Below are 13,933 nucleotides of genomic sequence, written 5' to 3'. Positions count from 1 at the left end.
ACCAGAAGATGGTCCACTTTGGTCATAGAGGGATGGACATGGTCAGAGACAAACCTCAGGTCAGCTGTGGTGTCAAACGATGCTCAGTTGGTGATAAGAGATCCAGTTTGTGCCAAGAAAACCTCCCCCACAACATTACATCTTCACTACCACTCATAGCAGGCAGGATCAATCCATGCTTTCATGTTGTTTACGCCAAATTCTGACACGACCAATAGAACAGGTTGAAGGTTGAATTATCTGCCAAATTGTTGTTCAGCCAGCATTGGCTGCATGAATAAGAAAGAGTACAATTCAACTACAGTTAAACAATGATACACACTCGGAATAAGCACCTAAAATAGCAATACAGTAAATACACACGTTGTACGATGAAACGTTGGCCTTGTTGCTTTGCACTAAGTAAACTACTCACATCACCAGTGACTCGTGTGCTCCAGGCTCCTTTTTTCGTTTCCTCAAGTTGTTGGTCCTTCCTGAGAGCACCGACCTCCACCTGTGGAGGGGCTGCAGCGCACAGATACCCCTTTCTTAACAGTAAATACACACATTCCTGTGTAACCACAAAAGGTTAAAGGTCCATTGTGTAATACAGTAATTGGCAAGGTTTATTGGCAAAATCTGAACATACTACCCATTAATATATATATAAGTGTATAATCTCTATAAAATAAAATTTGTTTTTGTAGCCTTATAAATATTATTTTATATATACATAGCCTATAGCAAGGGTCTTGCTTTAGAGAGTGTCGCCATCTTGCACCGTCATGTTTGTACGGCAGCCCAAACAGAAAATCCAGCCAACCAGAGAGCAGGTTTCACGAGTTTCGTGTTCATAAATAAACCAACCGAGAAAAAGGCGGAAGGAAAGGAATAGGAAACAGCAGACATGTGGTAAAATGGTTTAGATCTTCACCTCATCGCTAGCCTCGTAAACCAGCCTCTCGCGGAAATGCATTTCATTTCATTTCTCAGAGAGTCTGGCCTCATCCCCCCTCTAAGCGTCTGGGGTGGGCGGGAGCTGGGCGGGAGTAGTAGCAAAGACGGTTTAATATCTTTGGTAGTAGCGTTGACAGACAACCCCATTCAGCCAATCAGCAAGTTGGTGTAGTGACGGGGCTTTGCACCAGTCGGTCCCTGATTGGCCAACGTGCTGTGTCAATCACAGCGGGCGACGCTGATTGGCTCGGCCTTCTGAGGGTTTCAGTCCAAACGCTTAGAATGGGGATGAGGCCAGACTCTCCCTCAGAATGAAATGAAATGCACTTCCACGAGAGGCTGGTTTACGAGGCTACCTCATGGCTCCATGCTCCTGAAATACTCCCAGTTGTCCCAGTCGTAGTAAACAAGTTTTTTTGTCCTCGGAGGCCACCGTCACCTTGCTGACGGGAGGGGTGAGTGCGAGTGATGCAAACTAGAATCCGAACGCTAGATATCAGGGTTTTCCCCCATTTTACACACTGGACCTTTAAGAAACCAACAGCGTCGAGAACAAAGGAGGTCTGAAGTCTGTTGGTTCTGTATCTTGGCAGTTTGTACCTATGAGCTGATGGAAGGTCATTAAAGGTCACCCCTGCAAACTTCCACAGTACCTTGAAACCTGTTCCTGCTCTTAAGACTTTCAGCTGTACCTAATAAAGTGCAGTAAAGTGAAGTAGACAAGACACATGACACTCTGTGATTTAGCAGTCTGTGTGACAGTGGACCAACAGAAGCTTATGTCCCCACTCAACCTTTTAACTAGTGGCAGTTTTGTACTGAAAATGCTTAGTTGCATATTTTCACCTTGCGCAATCTGCACAAACTTCTCTGTTTAATGTGTCAGTTGGATGTCAACTGTTCCGATGTTCTACCACTTCTCTGTTTTGGTCTCTGGACAAACAAACACACCCAGTTTTCACTGACTTATTGGGGAAAATAAAGTCCACACACCAGGCATTACTGCTGAGGGTGCATTTAATAGTTGATCACCACATGTATGTGTGACATTCCGGGAACCTGCCCTTCATCAGACATCAAGCAAATAGGAGACACACCCCCGTATACATAGACAGTCTGGATGTAAAATAATATTTTCTTTGTATAATATATGCATATATGTATATATTGTGTGTACATCTGCATGCGGCTTCTCTAAGATGTATTTTTTTCTGAAAAAAAACAAACAAATTCTGCACCATTTGTTTCTGCATATTGCTAATCACGTGACCTGTCAGGTGACAGATCATGTGTCTGGGTTGTCAAGGAAAGTTGAGGGTCCCGGGCTCAGTCTTCAGAGGGAATGTGATTTTTGCTATCTTGTGAAGTGTGATTTGATAAATGCTGAAGAGTATCCTGTGATTTTTGCTATCTCATGATATTATGATCAGAAAATTTATTTTTGCTTAATATGGACAAGGAAAAACGGTCATATGTGATTTGCAATTGTATCTAGTGGTAAGATCAGGATGAGAAAGTGATGTGTTCTCTGCTGTATTGAGATTTATGGTGAAACCTGAACTGATAATTGCTGTAACCTGTTAAAGAGGGAAGTAGGAGAGACAGGGCAAAGGTTAAGGTATGAGGCCACAAGGTCAGTAAAGGTGGCAGAGATTTGAGAGGGGGAAGTACACATTGACCAAATAAGGCAAGTAGCCTACTGAATGATGGAGAAATTGTTCCATGACAGGGGAAGGGTGTTGGCTGCTCCGAGCCTATAAAACGGTTATCCGCCCGTAGCCCAGGAGTGTGTGTGGCGGGACCGGGTGCGAGAACAAAGCTGGCCAGGCCCCACTCCTACGAGGACCCCGAGAACTGGTGCAATTGTAGAACTTAGCCATTAGAAAAGACTTGCACTCAGTGATTTGGTCTTGGGTGAACCCCACACTCCCTGCCATCAGGGTGGGCTGAGCCTGGTGAAGAACCGGTTTCCAGAACCAGAGCGAGCTCATTCCGCTCTGAGGGATCCTCAGCCTGAACTGTTACCCCGGCAGAAGGGGTTTAGGAAATTTGTGACCTGTCGGCCGAAGCCTGTATCCTTGTATCCTACAGGAATTGTAAATCAGGTAATTATTCATCAGAGGCAGGGTTGATCGATAGGGAGAAATTGATTTTAAATATCTTGTTTTTATGCTCTGATGCTGCTTTGTCACTGCTACATTCCTGCAATAAATATTCAACCTAAAAAACAAGTTAAATGTTATCCTCATCTTTGTGTCTGTTGTCACTGTGATGCTGCCCATGATAGTAAAAAGCTAAGCCTTAGTGTGCACAACATCTTTAGGACTCTTAATGGTTAATCTAGTTTTGTGTCCACTTTAGAATAGCTAGGGTTGTTTTTCCAAACCCTTAAACTTAACCTAGCCAATACCAAGTGCCAATATCAAAGAGGAAAGCTGCTGAGGAAAGCATGTCAGGTGACTATTCCTGCTCTACCAGGGCTAGTGGCTTGGGGAAGCGGGATAGACAGCTGGATGAAGGCAGTTAGAAGCTAGGCAAGTTTCCTCGTCACCAGCCTAAACATTCTCTAGAATTTCTATTCAGGTCCGTGACCATTAGAACTTGAGAACTTACCCTTTAAATGGAGAGCTGGTCCACTAAATAGCCTTAGTAAAAGGAGCTAAAAACCGGGGATCTGAGGTGTGTCTCCTCATTGCTTGACATTTGATGAAGTGCAGGTGGCCCAAACGTCACACATACGTGATCAACCATTGAATGCACCTTTAGGAGCAGGACCTGGTTTGTGGACTTTATTTAGATTTTTGTACATGTGTGTTTGTCCAGCACCCAGCAGTTGATGCGATGTGGATAATACGGGTCAGTCTGCCAGCTGCTAGCCATCAGCCTCTGAGGCTGACACTAATAAAAACAGATATATAGCTCTATTCTAATTTATTATTCTCTGTTTTTATTAGTGTCAGCCTCAGACACGACATTTTGTTCATACATTCAAGATGTATTTCTGAATGACAAATAAAAATCTATCTATCTATCTGTCTATCTAGTCATTGATTTGCAAGAGGGAGAATGGCCCCTGCAGTTGTCACAGCACCCCCTGCTGGTCAGGCACTGCACCATGTCACTTTGTTCTCAAGTTATGTCAACACCTCACACACCAACCTCAACACCTCTCACCCAACTATAAGAAACTAGCTAGCTCACTATTCTCAGTGTGTTTGTCATGGCCAAAATAAAAAATATGTCAAACATGGGATTAATCGATAGGATCAACGTGGTAAAAATGAACATCTTGCCACGTTTACTGTATGTGTTCTTATCTTTACCAGTACACATATCAAAAGACCAGTTTCACAAATGGGATAAATGCATATCAAGATTTGTGTGGGGAGGTAAACGACCCAGAATACGTTATACCACCCTTCAATTACCTAAAGACAAAGGGGGAATGGCACTCCCAAATTTAAAAAAGTATTTTCATGCTGCGCAACTACGTAAACTAATTTGCTGGTGCGATGAAGGATATGTAGCTCGCTGGAAAGATATTGAAATTTCTATACACAAAAACCCAATTCAAACAAATATAGGGGAAATTGAGCCCCCTATTTACATAAGAGGGGAACATAACTTTAACCCAGTGATATCCTTTACTTTAGATATATGGTATTCCACAGTGAAACAATTAAAAATAGGTAAAGAAATTGGACTATTAAAATGGGTTGCATTTGATGACAAATTTGCACCAAGAAAATTTGATGAGACATTTAAACATTGGGCAGAAAAGGGAATTACAGCCATATGCACAACTTTAAAAAAGGGTGTAATGAAAAGCTTTCAGGAACTAAATAATGAACATAATCTAACAAATCAGGATTTATCTAGATACCTGCAATTAAGGGATTATTATATAAAAAAGATCAAAACAAATGAACAAATTCAAATTCATCCTATCATAAAATTACTGGTTAAAGGTGTACAGAAATGGCCGTTTGTCCTGTTTGTCGCGCCGAGTTGTCACGAGCTGCAACACGAGTTTACCCGAGTAAGGAAAACGAATTTGATTGGTCGTTATCGAGCGGGCGGGATATTCAAAGCTTGGGGCGAGACCGAGCTCCGTGTGTGTGTGCGTGTCTCAGACGTTTGAATGACAGATTACGGATCCAATATCAGTGGCTGGTGAATCGTGTACAGGCTGACGTATAATCCGTGCGCCTGCGTTATCCAATGCGAAAAAAAAAATACACACTTTCATCCCGGATTTACTCAAAAATAGAATTTTGCACAAAGTTTGGCCTACATCGTCTGAAAGATGAGTTATCACATTAATTTTATGATCCAGAGTGGGCTCAAATTCAGTTTTCTTTTCTGTACACCTTTAAGGCATATAGTCATCCTATCCCAAAAGCAGTGTCTCTTCTATATGGCTGGAATCTAAAATAGAGTCAACATTATATGTTAAAGCCAAGTGGGAAAGGGAGCTGGGTGAGGAGATTCCAGAAGGGACATGGCATGATTTGTGGAAAGCACACCAAACTACTACACAGTCACTGAGATGGAGAGAATTTAATTGGAAGAATCTAATTCGATATTTTATCACACCTAGAATCAAAAGCAAACAGTTAGGTACTCAACAGCCATGCTGGAGACTGTGTAATGACATAGATTCAGATCACACACACATCTTTTGGAAATGCACAAATGTACAGCCCTTCTGGGGGAATGTTCACTCAGTTCTCTGTAATGTGCTGGGATATGTGATTCCTAAGTCTTGTCTTGTTCTGTATTTTGGACATTTGGATGGATCGGTGCATATAGGAGACCAATATCTGATTACTGTAAGATTCTTTTGGTGGCTGAGAATACAAAACCAGTATTATATATTAGGGTGTTTGTTTTGCCTTCCGGTCCCAAAATGTGAGAATTGACAAAAAAAATCTGTAATGTGCAGACTCTCTAGATTGAAATCCATGTGGTTTTATGAGCTGTTCCCTCAGTTGTCTTACAGTGATGTAACTAGGACTCGAATTTGCGTAATACCACCCCTACCTGGGACTAGAGCACTGGAAAAGAGAGTAAAGACACCACCATTGACTCCCGTGGTAAGGGTTTTGTGCCCCGAGTGGCAGGATATGGGTATTGCAAAAGCACCCAGAAAACCCATTCACTCCAATGTGTGTTGCCCACTTGCTTGTAAATTGATGAAAACGGCCGTGTTTTTGTTTTTAGGTGTCTTGGTCATATCAAATTATACTTATAATTAGTTTATTACAAAATGTAGATTGAAACACAACTGTTTTTGTTTTTTTGTTTTTTTACTCGCCTATGTGTTAATGTTTATCTGTAAAGGGTCCTCAATGATGCTATTAACATGGGTGATCTATAAATGTCCTTAAATTATTGAAAATACCACCGTTGCTCATTCACCAACAATGCAGAGATGTCAGTTCTTGGGCGCTTTTGCAAAACCCATATTCCTCCATCAGGAGGCGCTTCCATTGAACCAATACGTGTCATTACTCTCCTTTCCAGTGCTCTACCTGCAGACTGGCTGAAGGGGCGGGGCAAGCAGTGGTTCATTTGCATTTAAAGGGACAGGCACTGAAACCAGCCGTTCTGAACAGGCTGTTTTGAGAGGGTGAAAAGAGCCCATCGGTAGCGGAGTTAAAAGATAATTTGATTCCACTTGCCATAAAAACTCACCACACAACCTGTAAAAAGAACGGCCGTAGCATCCGTGACATCACCCATTGGTTTGGGGGAGTCTGTTTTGTGCCGCTACTACGGGGGTTTGAACCGCGCCATGTTGGATTCGACTGGCCATATTTGGAGCGGTGCGGCCGTTAGCCGGCCAAGGGCCCGCCCACTGGCCTCGAAGCAGCAGTCTCCGGACCTGTCACTCAACGTTTCCGCGCCCTAATTGGCCAGAATTTTAAACCTAATAACAGTAAAACGGTAGAGTTTTAAAAAAAATTCACCCCCCTCAGAGTGTGTGCGGGGGTAGAAACTATCGGTTGAGACCAAAAAAATAAAATGTACCAGGCTGTAAATATGTTTTTTTAAGCTGTAAAGTCGGCTATTTTAACATGGGGCTCAATTGGAGTTGCTCCCTTCTGGAGCCAGCCCCCAGCGACAGCCGAGGGGATTGCAGTTTTTTGAACGCGGAAGTGAGCTTCACTTCTCAGACCGACAACTGCCCCCTTGCACACAACACAAAAATTTGTTTTTCCTATGGTAATTAAATGCATCACCCCTGTGGATTAGGGTCATGCACCCCGGGGGGTAGCCGCAGTCGGACTATGCTATTTCCCTGGTAGGTGCACAAGCTACGAGCTCCGCTATTGTTTCATGTTAATTACTTTAATTTCAATGCTAAGAGGTGGTTTAAGTTGTATTTCTTAAGCATATAGCTCCCGAACAGTCGAGCACGTCCTTTTCCATATAAAGTTGATGGTGTTTTTCTTTTATTTCTGTTTACAACATGGCTAGGGTTACACGTGTTAGCTAACCTGTACTTTCGTTTCATTTTACATTTTTCAGCCGTGTATGTGTGTGTGTGTGTGAGAAAAGAAGAGCTGGACTGACTGTAAATGTGGATTTCTCTGCCAGGTCAGTCCATGTGTGCACAATAAACGGCGAGGTTGCCAACGGTGAAGGTCTGACTCGTATGTTAAAACTACACAACGCAAGGATGAGTACCAAAACCGCTACAATGGTGCCGTGACCCGTTCGTGACTTCAGTGCTGCCGGGGTCTGCTCGTCTCCATGGTGACGATGCGAGCTCGACGTGGGATCTGTGGCTCTGCACGCGACTGCTTCACCTGTGCTTTATCCATGCCCTGGGTATCGTGAGTCCAGTTGCAGCAAAGAACCCGGGTTTGGACTGTGTTTTTTTTTTTTTTTCTGTTTAAAGGTGGCCTGTCCGTGCCACGGAAAAAAAAAAGGAAGTAAAAAAAAAAAAAAAAAAAAAAGAGAGAGAGAAGTTTTTTTTTGTGAACATGTGTTTTAATGTGTATTAGTGGGGATATTTTTTTTTCTTTCTTTTTCTACTCTTTCATCATATTTGTGGTCCATTTGATGCATAAATCCCCCAAGGTTTTTTTTTTTTCTCATTTGGGATAACTGTCAACAAGACAGAAAAGGAAAAAAAAAAAGAGAAGAGTAATAAGTTAGTGACTTAAAGCTGCAAAGGGCAACAGAATCTTAGTTGTAGATTTTGAGATTTTATTTCATTTTATTCAAAGACAATGGCTCAACATAACGTGTCAAGTGTTGGTAGGGGTTCTAGACAGTGGTTCAGTCAGTTTCCTACACTGGATGGGTTTAGTGAAGGCAGACATGTTACATCTACTCCTCACAGTCGCCCTGGGAGGGATAGTGCATGTGCCACTGCAGATGTTGGGGTGGATGGGGAGTCTGCACTTTCTGGTCAAGATGTCCACGTTCTCAGTGACCTGGTGAAACAGATAGGGACCAGTATAGGTGAGAACATTGTTTCATGTCTTAAGTCCATTCCAGCTACTGATGCTAACATGACTCAGTCAACCACAGCAGATCTTTCTAAAGTTAACTTGACAATTACACATGACAGTTATGAACCACATCCTTTCCGGGGGGATAACACTGATAGGATGTCAGTCTCTGAGTGGGAGGAAGCTATGAGGCTTTACCTGAGTAGGAGGGGCATTGAGCTATGTTACCAGGTGGATGAGGTTTTGAGCAAGCTAAGGGGGAGGGCACGTGATGTAGTGACCATTGGGCTTCGCAGTCAACCCTCCTTAGACTTAAAGTCAGGCCCTCAACCAGTATTTGACATACTTAAGCAGCACTTTGGTGACTCTGTGACCTCCTTTATGCCCCTTGCTGACTTTTATGACACAAAGCCACGACCCACCGAGACAGCTGTTGACCATTGGATCCGGCTTAACAAAGCCATTGACACTGTTGTAGATGGACTAAAGAGACAGGGAAAGACTCTCAACAATCCTTCCCGTGAAGTCACAGTCATGTTTATCACTCACTGTCCAGATACTGAGCTGTCTCTAATCTTCAGCTGCAAGCCGCTGGAAGAGTGGACTGCTACTGATGTTCAGGTGAGGTTGGATGAACACCACCGAAAGAGGCGCCTCCAGCAGCGTCAGTCTTCAAACCCAACCGGAAGCCTGCAGTCCAACCAGGCTGCGAACGTTTTGCAGTGCCACGCCCAGTCTGCAGGGGGGGCCCCTGCCCCTCAACTAGTTACAGCCGGCAGAACGTCACAGTCTGAAGGGCAGTCGCTTGACCATGTTATCACTCTCCTTGAGCGGTTACTGCAGCGAGAGGCCTCCCGTCATTCCAGGTCACCAAGGTCAGGTGCTGGTGGCCGCAGCAGGTCTCGGGGCCCGTGTTCTGTTTGTGGGGGTGACGACCATGACACCGTGTCTCACTGCAGGAGAGAGCGGCTTTGTTTTCGCTGTTACGCTACTGGACATCAGGCTGTGACCTGTCATAGCGCTCCTCCTTCTGACTTACCTGCTGCTCAGTCTGGTGGTTCCAACCAGCAGGGAAACTAGCTGGCCCACATGAGCAGGGGAGTAGTGTAGGGCCAAATGACGTGTCCCCACAATATTTTGATGATGTTGATCTTGAGTCAGTATACTCACAGTTCTGCTCCTTAGCAGGTGATAACTCCACTGTGATTATTCAAAATACACAAAGATTGTCTGCAACTGATGACCTGTTTCACACTGATGTGCTGATCCAAGATACTGTAAAACTTAGAGCTATGCTTGACAGTGGCTCTATGGCCTGTTCCTTGAGCTCTAGTGTGCTCCCCCTCCTGAAGCAGAACAATGTTGTTTCCCCTGACTCTGTCTCTCCCACTTCAGTTGTCCTTGTTGGATGTGGAGGTTCGAGAACAAACCCTGTCGGTGTGTGTGAGTTGCAGATGAGGGTATTTGGCTGTTGCTTCTCGGTTCCAACGCTCATCGTGGAGGGCCAAAGTGATGATCTCATTCTTGGCAGCAATGTCATGAAACACCTCATTCGAGCGCTGAAGCACTCTGGAGACTTCGGGGAGAGAACGTCTCTTTCTGGTCAGGTCCCTGTGGAGGAAGGGAGCCTGCTGCAGCTGTTGACCACTGTGGAGACATGGAGAGGTGATGAGTGTCCTGATAAGGTTGGTACTGTTAAACTCAAGCATGCAGTGACCCTGCAGCCCTTGACAGAACACTTAGTCTGGGGTCGCCTACCTGCCCATCTATGTCTCTCAGCTGGCAGCACGGTGGTTGTGGAGCCAAGTGTGTCAAGAACTGTGCCGCGTTCAGTGATGGTGGGCCGTGTTGTGACACCACTGTGGGGCGATGGATGTGTTCCAGTGAGAGTCATTAACCCCTCCCCCAGACCAGTGACATTGAGACGCAACTGCAAGATTGCTGACGTGTCGCCAAGTGTGGCACTGGAAGACTTTGACACTGACTACTTTTATGTAACTGACTCACCTGATGAAGTGAAATGTACTGTGACAAAGACAGCTGACAAACCTGACACAGCCAGTGAGAAGAGATTGACTGTTGACTCAGACTGTACTGCCAGACCGACACTTAACCCTATGCTCTCTGACCTTGGACTGCAGGACATTGACATTGACGCAACTCACCTGTCCCCCTTCTGGAAAGCGAAGCTTGTTGACCTGCTGGCTAAGTATGAGTCCATCTTCTCTCGCCACAGGTTGGACTGTGGTAAAGCCAAAGACTTTGTTCACCGCATCCGACTGAGTGACAGCAAGCCCTTCAGACTCCCCTATCGCCGACTGTCCCCATCACACTATGAGAAGCTGAGGGTGGCTTTAAATGAGATGGAGGAGCGTGACATCATCTGCAAGCGAGTACGCATCACCTCTTGTTCTTGTCTGGAAAAAGAACGGCGACCTGCGTCTCTGCACTGATTTTCGGGGGCTGAACGCACGCACTTTCCGCGACGCACATCCCTTGCCTCACCAGGCTGATGCCTTGGCTGCCCTGGGGGGGAATGCGTTCTTTTCAACCATGGATCTGACCTCTGGGTATTATAACGTGGAGGTACATGAGGAGGATAAGAAGTTCACCGTGTTCACCTCTCCTTTTGGGCTGTATGAGTACAACAGGCTCCCGCAGGGACTTTGCAACAGCCCGGCCACGTTCATGAGGATGATGATGGCTATCTTCGGTGATCAAAACTTTCTGTGCCTCTTGTGTTATCTTGATGATATTCTTGTGTTCGCCCCCAATGAACAGCTGGCATTACAGAGGTTGGAGATGGTGTTTGAGAGGTTAAAGGCGCACAACCTGAAACTAGCTCCCAAAAAGTGTCACTTCATGAGACCTTCGGTGAAGTTTCTGGGGCATATTGTGACGAAGGAAGGCATTTCAACTGATCCCGAGAAAGTCAAAGCTATTGTGGAGTTGCAGGAGAATGACTTAATGGTGGAGGGCACTGACATCCCATCCCCCACCAAGATCAGATCCTTCCTTGGGATGGTTGGGTTTTATCAGCAGTTTTTTGAGGGGTACTCTGGTATTAGCAAGCCTTTGTTCGCGCTGACATCTGTTGGAAAGAGGGTGCGACGTACAAGAGGTAAGCAGGTCCGGACCCTCTCTTCGGCTGATTGGACTCCTGCATGCAGTGAGGCTTTCAGTAAGCTAAAGCAGGCTTTGTTGAACAGTGTCACTCTTGCTCACCCCGACTTCAATAAGCCTTTCCTCCTGTCGGTTGATGCCTCCTCCAATGGTCTCGGGGCAGTGCTTTCTCAGCTGGCTGATGGTGATGATGTTGCGAGGCCCATCGCGTTTGCCAGCAAGTCGCTGAATTATGCCCAGTCTCGCTACCCAGCACACAGGCTGGAATTCCTCGCACTTAAGTGGGCTGTGTGCGACAAGTTCAGCCATTGGCTGAGAGGTCACAAATTCACTGTATGGACCAACAATAACCCGCTCACTTACATTCTCAGTAAACCAAAGCTGGACGCCTGGGAGCAGAGGTGGGTGTCGAAACTGGCCCCATACGACTTTGACATCAGATACATTCCTGGCCCTAAGAATGTGGTGGCGGACGCCCTCAGCCGTGAGCCTTTTGTGCACCCCAGTGATCGACTCACTACAGTCCCCTATGGTGCACTTTTGGAGGCAGAAAATGCCTTGGAACCTGACTGTGTGCAGGATGCTTTTCGGTTGTCCTGTGATCCTCTCAGCCGCCTGCAACATCGTCCCTTGACTGTGGCCTCCAACAGTGCAGTGGCAGTGCCCCAACACCTTCCTATCTCCTCAAAAGCTGTGTCAGCTGTTCTTGAACACTCCCTGGAGAATGATTGCTTGCCCCCTCATGCATTCTGTTTGCCGCAACTCACTCAGTCACTTCTGCCTTCTGACTTGTCTGATTTCCGCCCTTTGCCCATTGACAAACTGACATCATTGCAACGTGCTGATCCATGCTTGGTTCGAGTTCTCCACTTTGTGGAAGACGTCCGTCGAGACAAGAACGCCCCCGTGAGCCAGTTGAAGCCTTGCGGCTTCTCCGGCACTGGGAACAACTTTCCATCAAGGCAGGTGTTCTGTATCGCACGTCGAAAGATGTTGTGACAAAGAGAAAGACGTACAAGTATGTTGTACCCACACAACTGAAAAATAAGGTCCTGAAAGGTATCCACGATGAGGCGGGTCATCAGGGGCAGAAGAGGACGCTCTACTTGGCTAGACAACGGTTTTACTGGATCGGGATGGAGAAGGATGTCAAGGATTATGTGCAGCACTGTCGCCGTTGTTTGGTCAGTAAGTCTCCTGAACCTGAGGCCAGGGCGCCACTCGAGAGTGTTAAGACATCCAGACCTCTTGAGTTGATCTGCATTGATTTTTGGTCGGCTGAAGACTCATCCAACAGATCTCTCGACGTGCTTGTTGTGACTGACCATTTTACTAAGATGGCTCAGGCCTACCTCTGTCCCAACCAGTCCGCTAAGGCTGTCGCTCATCAACTCTGGAACAACTTCTTCTGTGTTTATGGCTTCCCAGAGTGAGTGCACTCAGACCAAGGTGCGAACTTCGAAAGCAGCCTGATTGCAGAGATGCTCCAAGTCGCTGGTGTTGAGAAGTCTCGTACAACACCATCCCATGGGCAATGGGGCAGTCGAAAGGTTCAATCATACCCTTGGGAACATGATCAGAGCTCTTCCACCCAGAGCCAAACAGAAATGGCCCCAGCTCCTACGTTCACTCACCTTCTCCTACAATGCAACAGTCCATGAAACCACTGGTTTTGCACCTTTTCTACTCATGTTCGGCAGGGTTCCCAGATTGCCTGTGGACATGATGTTTCAGTCTGTGCTCATAGATGAGCAAGTGGTGGATTATGATGTCTATGTGCAGTGTCTCCGCCGTGACTTGGCAGAGGCTATCAAGATTGCTCAGATTTCAACCACAAAACAACAAGGGAAGCAGACTGAGCTGTACAACCGCAAGGTGAGGGGTGCACCTGTGGAGGTCGGGGACAGAGTCTTGTTGGCTAACAAAGGAGAACGAGGTCGGAGGAAGCTGGCTGATCGCTGGGAGGGTCATCTGTACACTGTTGTGGAGAAACAGAATAACACTCACACCTTCAGACTCAGGAACTGTGCGACAAACCAGGAGAAAGTGGTCCACAGGAACCTCATCATGCCTGTAAACTTTTTACCTGTTCCTGCTGATCCGGAAGATGGTGGCTCCTTTGTCAGTGACCTGACTGATGAGGCTGAGGATGAGTCTGTGGTGGGTGTTGAACATGATGGTTTGACTGTTCTTCCTGGATGTGGACCTGAGGACAGGACTGTCTATTGGATCTCTCAGCTCCCAGCCTCCACCGGAGATCAGTCGACCTCTATGGCTGATGTGGATGGACATGACCAGACCGGATTTGACGCACCTGATCAAGTTGACCCTGACAGTTGCAATGAGAATGGACTTGGCAGTTCAGACGAGAGCATTTCTGACAAACTGAACCAGTCTGACCCTTG

The sequence above is a fragment of the Trachurus japonicus genome, chromosome 16 (assembly GCF_045865225.1).
Source record: "Trachurus japonicus isolate A0001 chromosome 16, Traja_1.0".
NCBI classification, from domain to species: domain Eukaryota; kingdom Metazoa; phylum Chordata; class Actinopteri; order Carangiformes; family Carangidae; genus Trachurus; species Trachurus japonicus.
Note: the sequence above shows the minus strand (reverse complement) of the source record.